Here is a 6,633-nt window from a genome sequence, read left to right as displayed (position 1 = left end):
TGATTAACGAAGCGTCCATTAGATCATTAAGATTTGCCAACGCTTCGTCTCGCTTCCTTACACCCGTCGCGATCTCAATTATGAATACCTTTCTTCTTCGAGATCGACTCGATCCCAATCGTCCGATCAACATCGCTCGTTTCCACTTGTCGATCCACAGACGCGACGTTTGATCGAGAAGAAAGTAAGCAATTTCGATTGGAGTGGAAGAATATTGTATAAATAATTGTATAATTTGGATTTCGAGGCGACAGATCCACGGAACGCGATATCTTAGCTAGGAATCAGTTTCAATTCGGTTTCAAATTGTATGAAGCGAAAGCAAAAGAAATATCGACTGTTCCATCTTTCTTTTTTCTATCGGCCAATTCTCGCGTGACGAATTTTCCAACGATCCCGTAATTCCTTCCTCCCCCCATTTCCTGTCCACTCTTGCATCACAATCGTACGCACGTATGCACGTGATGATCGATGGAGGCGATCGTACGAAGGAAAGTATATGTATATACGAGAAACCGGAAGCTCGGATCGATACAATTACAGGAAAGTAGGAGTAAGTCGAAGTAATTACGTTAGGCTGGTTACGCGGAGGAAAAGGGGCGGTTATAATAAGAAAGGAGGGAAAGCAAGGCGATTCCCAGTCGCTTCGTGTCTCGACTATATAAACCCACATAATTCCACGCAACAAGCCATTGAAACGCGGCCTAGACTCTCCTCTCCGTCGTTCCTCCTTGTGTCATCGCGGACCTCTACTTTTACTGCTCCTCGCCCGACAATCGGTATATCGCCGTATTCCAGTCGGCCGGGCAAACGACCGATCGATTATCGCCTGCATTTCGCCGGTTTCCTCGTCCAACGAATTTATCGGCGAAGCCCGGCGAATAAGTAAACCGGGCTGTTTGGCCCGGCTGAAACTTGCCTGATCGGATTATCGGCCGCGTGTTCGGCGAATATTACGCCGCGGTTTACCGCCGCTCGAAATTACATTTAGAGTTTAGATCGACTCGTTCCGTCTGGCTCGCGAAACTAAATAGGGGGGGCATAAAGTTGTTGTTTCAACGATCGACGTAGCACGGTGATATCACTCGGTGTTCGCGGTTTTTTTGCGCCGATTTTACTTGTTTTCTTCTTCCATCTACGAAAGAAATCGCGTGGAAATAAAGAAAGGAAAAATAGAGGCGTGTAATTGCGCGAGTGTGAATATATATTTATTCGTGTGATAATTGATTATATCGTATTATGCCGTACGATTATTGCGCCATGCTCGTCCGAGCGGGGATTCTCCGTCGATCGAACTTTCCTTTTGCGAGAATTATACATCGCGTGATTAATCGATCAAGGAAGAAGTTGATTCGATCGCTTTCAATTTTATCGGTGAAAGAGGAGCGAGAACACCCTCGCGAAGTATTATACGTAGACCGTTATTACATAACGAAATTAGTCCGAACGAACGAACCTACATGACTAACAGAGCGTGCAATAGGCCGCGGGAAAAATGTCTTTCGATCGAAGAAATCGATATCGCAATCTTGCCACTTCCGCCACCCTTCGATATTCGATACGTAAATTAGTCACAGGTACATCGTACCTGTTTTTTTTTTTTTTTCGTTGAACTTTACATTCTTTTTCTTTCGAGCGAAAAGATTTGAATGTTTTAAAGAAGATTTTAAAAGAATTTTATTTTACAAGAGAACAACGAATTTGTGAAGTTTATTCGAAAAATCGTGAGAATTGGATTTTCTTTAGAAATTGTTTTATAGGAAATTGATTTAAACGATGTTTCAAATTTTTTTCCACTTGATATTGTATCTATATGGAAGTATTTAAGTAATGTGAAACGATGTTACGATATATAGCCCGAAGTTAAGAAATTAGTTGAGATCAGAACCAAGAAATACTGCTCTCTTATCATCTGATTGATCCGATTGCCAAGAAACGAGTTGCAGCGTTCATCGACAGATGTCGCTCGAGGTACGAAGCGATCTAAACTCGATAAAACATTTCTGGCGGCAAAATATCGTTACGCACGAATTAATCAAATGTCGCAATCAACCATTTCTACTTCTGGGATTGTAATTGATTCCACTTTTATCAACGAAAAATTCCCTCGTTCCCATTAAATCATTAGCCCGGATCGTGGCGAAAGCTAGTCATTAGTCCGGAAGACCGTCAGTTGCGTCGGTATCGTCAGGTCGACGACACGAAATCACGTTAGTGGAACAGCGAAGCCCATCAGTCGGTTCTAGGGTTCGAAGCGTGTGATTCTAGGGTCACTCTTTTAAGCCTTTGACGCGATTACGTCGTTTTTAGGAAAGCATTACGTGTCTCGCTTTTCTTTTCTTTTCTTTTTTTTTTTTTTTCACATATATATATATATATCCACAACGAAATTCCTTCACAATTTGACTATCGAGGAAACTTTCAAAATTCTTCCCGATATATATCCGATGTAAACGTCGTTTCTTGGAAACGGTTCCATCGCGAACGCGAGAATAAACCAATCCTTTTTCACCGACACGCGTTCAAAGGAAATAAGGGAGGAGGAAATCCGCGAGGCAGAAGGGCCGAATTCATTATTAAAAAGCCGAAGCGAAGGCGGCCCCTCCCCTTTCATCTTCCCTTCGGAAGCCCAGTGCATCAATATTCAAGCGGCGATGCGCCTCTTCGTATCGCGACAATGTCAGGTAGTTTACTTTATATTTCACAACACCCCCGCCATCCATCCAGCCTCTTCTTCTCCCCCTGCACGGTTATAAGATCCTTATCGCGTCTATTCAAAGGCGGCCGCGCGAGCCTGCGAAAATAGAGATTCGGTTCTGCCTTCCCTCTCCCTCCCTTTTCTCCTTTTCTCTTCGCTCATTGCCCGCTCTCGAGCAAATCCTGAAAGCGGGGGATCGCTTCAAAGGGAACACCCTCTTCCGGTCCCCGTTCGACCACCACCATATCTCCTCTGGTCTATTTCGTGTCTCGAATCGAAGATCGAAGGGTTCTTTAACGGTTCGGAACATTTCTTTTTTTTTTTTTTCCTTTTTTCTTTTTTATCTCGAAAGTAAACACGTGTCACGAGGTTATCGTCGCTTTGGATATTTTTACGCGCGCCTTTCTTGCGTATCGAGCAAGAAATGTAGAAAGAGAAACGAGAAAGTTGTAAATTATTTAATTGTTAAAAATTCGGTATGCGTTTTTTTTTTTTTTTTAGAATCGAATGATGATTATAGTGGAATGCGAGAGGTAAATTCGCTTGTTTCTGTTCTCTGCACGTTTTCATCGAGTATTTTTCAAGGAACCAGGAACTACTACTCGAGAGTTGTTGGTCCATCGGTTATTAAACTTTTATCCAAGATTGCATTGAAATTCGAATATTTTACAAGCCGGTTGGTGGCAAGGCCGAGAATAGGAGAGGAGCGTTGGAGCGATTGAACGTCGAAACGTCGTTCCGGCAACGACTACGGCGACGAAGAAGCGGGATCCGGTTGGCAATCTGGTCTAATTGAATATTCGTAAAGCGAGATGCTTAGAAGGAAGAGGAGATGCTCGAGGACGAATAATCGGGATTATTCGTGGAAGGAAGCGCGCTGATTTACGTCGCATTTGCCAGGCCTCCTCCTTCCTTCGCTGAATTACGTTCAACAGGCGAATCTACGATTTCTGTGTAAGATCTCCATGAAAATTTCAAGGATATACGACTCGAGGCGAGGCGAAAAATCGATCCACGAATTCTCGAAGGAGCACTTGGACGAATTTAACTGGAAAACCTCGAAACCGTCGAGAGGAATCGAGCGGAGAAACGATCGTTTCGGGGCCTATTTCTTACCTGAAACGAGGCAAAGTAACTCGCAAAGAATTGAGAAGCAGAGGACACGTAATTCGATTCGCACGACGATCAAGAATTCGGCTGCGTTTCCACGCGATATTTCCGCGTTCCCTCGCACAATGACACGCGTGTCATCCCTGCCTCGATCGAAGGAAAAGAAATTTACGGCGGCAATTAGCGGCGGCGGTGTCGTCCCACAGCCAGTTTACTTGAACTTTAGTAGCCATTATCGTAGTTTCCGCGACGCCCATCCTTTCCTTTCCTCCGCGAATTTTTATTAGGACCGCGTATTACTCTCCCCTACTTCGAGCTTTTACGGGAGGACCACGCGCGGAGGGGAGAGTAGAAAGGAGAAAAGTCGGGGACGAAGGAAAAACCACGAAGGAGAGGCAATTAGCCGTAAACGTCCCTCTGTTACGTGCCATTCCCGCGACTACACGATAATTGCTTTCCCGTTCCATGATCAAACACACGCCTACGTTTCTTGCAAATTCCCGATATTTATTCGCCGATAATTATTCAGACACGTTGTATCTGTAATGTTTTGAAAAGGAATTTTCCTCGAGTTTCCTCGCCGAGAAACGGACAGACTGTATTTCTGATAATTCTAACCACGTTTTCTATTCAATATCTTCGTAGAGATCGTGGAATTAATAAAATTCGAACGGTCCGTCGATCAACTAGCCCCTCGACCAGAGAAAGAAAGAAAGAAAAACAAGCGATTAAAGCTGGAGGTAAAACACTTGGAGTTTCCATTGAAGCGGAACGGAAGGAGCAGCGATCGTCCCATTATCAGAATCTTAGAACGTGGTAACTCGCACGAAAACGGTAACCCTTTTGCACGCGACCCTGATCCTCCTCCGTATCGCGTCGTTAAACGATGTTTCGGGGACGAGGCGTGGGACTCAACCCTTTTCCGCTCGTTGTGGAAGCTTGGTTGGTCGCGACAGCGTGCCTCCAACAATAAACTCGTTTATTATTGGGCCGAGGCAAAGCTGTGGAACGCGATATTACGGCGTTATGGTGGTACGATTGACTAAATCGTCGTCGGGCCCTCGTAACTCGGGATTAGGGCGAACGGCCGGGCTTAAATCGGTTATTACGTCGCGTTGCTAATCGTAAATCGTGTCTAACGTTATTCCACGACCATGAAAATCGAAGGAGAAACAAAGAGGGTTCCACCCCGCCGCCCTTGCGCGCCCTTCCTCTTCTCTCTGCCCCCGAACGCCCTCGATGATCGTTTCATCCCTGAAACTAGCGACGGAGTCAAGCTCCAAGTTCCGATACAACGGAAGATGCTGCTCGTTTTTTATCGATAAGGAAATAATCGCTAATAATCCTAATTAAACGATATATCTGTTACAGCTATGGAACGTTGAAACGATTGGATAGTAGCGTATTTCGTAGAAAGTTGAATCTTTTTGCAAGTATCGCTTCCTTTTCTTTCCAGAAGATGGTTCACGAAGGATTCGAATCTCGTTTTTTGTCGTTGTTCGAATAAAATTGAATCGAATATAATCCTTTATTAACCGGTATAATTGTCACGGAGTACAGCTACAGTTGAAACGATTGGATTGGAATCATTTCAGAAAGTTCGAATCTATTTGAAAGTATCGCTTCCTTTTCTTTCTCAGAAGATGGTTCACGAAGGATTCGAATCTCGTTTGTCGTTGTTCGAATACACTTGCGATACGTTCGAAGCCATCGCTAGCACCGAGGAGCGCCCTTTCCCTTCCTCGAAGTAAGCAAACAATAATAACACGATCGTCGAACGAGGAAAAAGAGCGAAAGAAAATACAGCCCTCGGAGGACAATTTATTAATATCAGTGGAAGTGATTAGAGGCGAGTACGCGGGGCTGCGGCCGCGATAAGGGTGCCGTGTTCGCTCTCGTTTTCCCTGGATATACTTATTGAAGACCTGACACGGACGTTTTTATTACGCCCCCGTTTCCCGAGATCCAGATAAATGCCCGGTGATGAAAAATCCTCGCCTAATGTACCGATCGTTATTTTTTAAGAGGGTAAACGCGAGAATGAAATTACGGTCGGGATGAAAACAAATTTTTCTATGAATAAAGACCGTCTGACGAATGTCTCTCGAGAAGGGGATCGCGACCGTATCTGTGCATCGCACGAATGGAAAAATGTCGTATAAAAATAAGTCTCGGAACAATGTAGCTAGAAAAGAAAGAATGCTGTTCTCAAAAATTTCTTTAATTCGGTAGAATATATGTATATATATTCGTCTGGTGTCCCTGCTCGAAGTAGACTCGGACATTTTCGGCCCGACGACCGCTGGCATCCGCTGAAAATTGTCTCGACGGTCCACGTGGCTAAATATAGGCGCGACGGGGAACGGTTATTGCGCGCAGACGAGTAAATATTATTAAAATATTCATGACAAGCGCAAGATGAAAACCGCGGTCTCTAAACAGAGGCACTCAGACGAAACCGTCCGGTTTCCACATCTCCAAATCCCTTTTCTTCCTTCCCCCTTTGTTTCCCCACGCTCCTTCGCGACGATTGCCCCTTCTATCGCGCGTTCTCTCGACTTCTTTATTTATCGCTCGATCGATGTATGTAGCCGCCGCTGCAACCACCGCACCACTTTTTACTTGCTCGTTTGGAACAACGTTTTTTCGAATGGGCGGGAAATAATAAGGGAAGGAAAGGAAGGCGGAGGATGAGTTGGAGAAAAGAAGGCGAAGGTAGATAAAAATTGGACGGCTGGGTTCCAGTCGAGTCACGCGTGCCGCCCCCGCAACATTTCCTCCCGTGATCGATGCGTTAATGGGTTAACGACCGGGAGAAAGAACAC

This window comes from Apis florea, unplaced genomic scaffold (assembly GCF_048593485.1).
Source record: "Apis florea isolate Af1SG1 unplaced genomic scaffold, ASM4859348v1 contig_2272_pilon, whole genome shotgun sequence".
In the NCBI taxonomy this organism is placed as follows: domain Eukaryota; kingdom Metazoa; phylum Arthropoda; class Insecta; order Hymenoptera; family Apidae; genus Apis; species Apis florea.
The sequence above is the reverse complement of the archived record's forward strand: the minus strand, read 5'-3'. Positions refer to the sequence as shown.